We start from the raw sequence: 2,655 nt of genomic DNA, 5'->3' as shown, positions 1-2,655 counted from the left end.
TTTTTTTGAATTTTTTAGCCTGTTTCAAAATGCGATCAAAACGACGGGCATGACCGTTCCTAGCTAGTGGTTGAATCTTGGAAAAAATTTGGCATTTCTCTGATTAAATAGATACTTTTGTACCTAAAAATGATTTTTAGGAAAAATAAATAGCAAACTATGAGGCAGCTACAGTTCAAATTTGACCCACTTTCAGCAGAATCGGCAGAAATTTGTCTTTTTCACGAGAGGTGGATCATAATTTTTGACACCCAGCCATTTGGTCAATTGTGCATTAAATATGTCCTAGTATTTTAGAAAAATAATTTGGTCCAATTTTGCAACAAATATATTATAGGTTCTTCACAAAAAAACTCAGTTTGGACACTCGAAAAATGATTAAAAATAGGTAGAAAGATCATAAATGCATACAAATTGGTGCTCATCCATAAAATGTGGTCTAACTTGAGTGAAAATTTGTATAATGCCCTTTTGCAAAATATTTTTGATAGTTGCTTCACAAAATAGCTCTATCTTTAGTACTTGGAAATTATTTTAAATCATAGATTCTCGAACCAATCAGAACACTTCTCACGGATCACCCCACTCTATATGATCTGAACTGTCCACACTAGGCGAATCCAACGTCTCTCGCTCACCTCTCAGCAGGCCAACCCAAACCCTAACTCCACTCCTCTCCCCTCTCTCCCCCGATTCAGATCCACTCGCAGCCGCCACCTACCTCCCGCCCCCGATTCAGATCCCGCCGCCCACGCCCGCGCGCCACCACACTCCGCTACCCGCGCCGTCCCTGATGCCTCACTCGCCGCGCTCGTCCCGCCCTAACTTCCCTCCCACTCCAGCCGTCGCTGCCCCCTTCTCCCTCCCACCCACGCCCCGCGCCCATGCCCCCAACCCCACCCCCTTCTCCTTCCCTCAGATCTCGATCTGCTGCCGCCCCCAACCCCACCGCCACCATCAACGACCCTCACCGTAGACGAGGTCGAGGCCGACCCAAGATCGAGCCCATGCCCAGAGCCGCCCCCAAGATTCGCAGGCAACCCCATGCCAATCAGGACCTCGATCTGGATCGAGCAGGCGCTCTCCATCGACGGGGCTTGGGCAGGCGAGCCAACGCAGTGGATTCGGCCCTCAGCTCCTCCGGTGGCCAGAAAGGCGCCGCAGAGGCTCGCCGAGCATGGGGACGTCGCTCGCCGCCCTCACGGCACATCCATTCCCCTCCACCACCTTCCCTCCCTCCCTCTACATGCCCGTCTATATAAGGTACGCCTCCCTCTCCCCTCACCTCTCTCCCCGCGCTTTCGGAAGTCGGGGTCTAGGGTTTGGTGCGCCGGTGCGCTGATGGATCTGGCGGGGTTGCTGGTGTGCTGCAGGAGGGCGGCCAGATGTCGGACGCGCCGGCGAGCCCGCCGGGCAGCGACAGCGGCGGCTTCAGCGGCGTCAGGGAGCAGGACAGGTTCCTGCCCATCACCAACATCAGCAGCATCATGAAGAAGGCCATCCTAGCCAACGGCAAGATTGCCAAGGACGCCAAGGAGATCGTGCGGGAGTGCATCTCGGAGTTCATTGCTTCATCGCCAGCGAGTGAGTGCCTCTGTTGACCGCTGCCGCTCTGTTTTGCCTGCCCGAATCAAGTGTGGTCTGGTGCTGACCTATCGCCGTTTTGTCTTGTCTGTATTGTAGGGCGAGCGGCAAGTGCCAGAGGGAGAAGTGCAAGACCATCAATATCGACGACCTGCTCTGGGCGATGGCCACGCTAGGCTTTCAGGAGTACATTGAGCCCCTCAAGGTTTATCTGCAGAATTACAGAGAGGTGCATGCCCATTTAGCCATGTGGGACTTTTTTATCTGAACTAATTGGGGATGGATTAGTGCTTTGAGAGTTAGGTAGGTCCATGATAGTTTAATATGTTGCTGCTGTACCCTGAAAAGCTCTATTTGGCACTTTTGTTAGTCCTAGTTGGCAAATTTAAACACTCATGTTCAGCTTGGTGACTGATGAGACCCCACACTGCCTGGCACGAATCATCTTATTGTCCTTAGAACAAGTGTTGATTTATCCCTCCAATTACTACTATCATCGAGATCTTCAATTCTTTTCTGTACTGTTAATTCAGATAACTGAATGATTTGAAGCACTAAGAATTGTCTCCGGAGTCCAACTATTAAAATGAAGTCTTTTATTCAACTGGGACATGCATGCGTACATGTGCTTGGAAGATATATTCTGAATGTTCGTCTCAAAGCATGATGGGGCTTTTTCTGTCTTGTGCAGGTTGCTGACTTTGGTCTGGCCAAGATCCAGCACGAAGACGACACAGCCATGTGTCTACGCTGGCGATGGGGACTTTCGGGTACGAAGTCGGGTAGATCTGCCGAGTCGAGATGCGATTGATGATAAAAACTCATGCAACAGAGATATCATAACATTTCCATTTTGTTACATGTTTATATTTATTCAAATTCAGCTGTTTACATGGCCGAGCGGTCCAGAGATGTTTCCTTCATGCAGCAGTTTAAGTTGCTTCCAATTAAATCTGCTGTGAATGTGTTATATATAATTGAATCTGAACAAAATTTATTCCTTCAATCCTATTCATGTTTGCTCGGTACAGATTACTTGATTGTCTCAATGTTGCCAAAGCTAGCATGTTA

General features: G+C 49.2%; 1 pseudogene; it reads left to right on the top strand.

The window, feature by feature from the left end:
- Positions 1–1,385: 1,385 nt before the first annotated feature.
- Positions 1,386–1,891, top strand: LOC123147395 (nuclear transcription factor Y subunit B-like; annotated as a pseudogene).
- Positions 1,892–2,655: the final 764 nt, after the last annotated feature.

This window comes from Triticum aestivum, chromosome 7A (assembly GCF_018294505.1).
Source record: "Triticum aestivum cultivar Chinese Spring chromosome 7A, IWGSC CS RefSeq v2.1, whole genome shotgun sequence".
Lineage (NCBI taxonomy): Eukaryota > Viridiplantae > Streptophyta > Magnoliopsida > Poales > Poaceae > Triticum > Triticum aestivum.
Note: the sequence above shows the minus strand (reverse complement) of the source record. Positions and strands in the feature narration are given on the sequence as shown.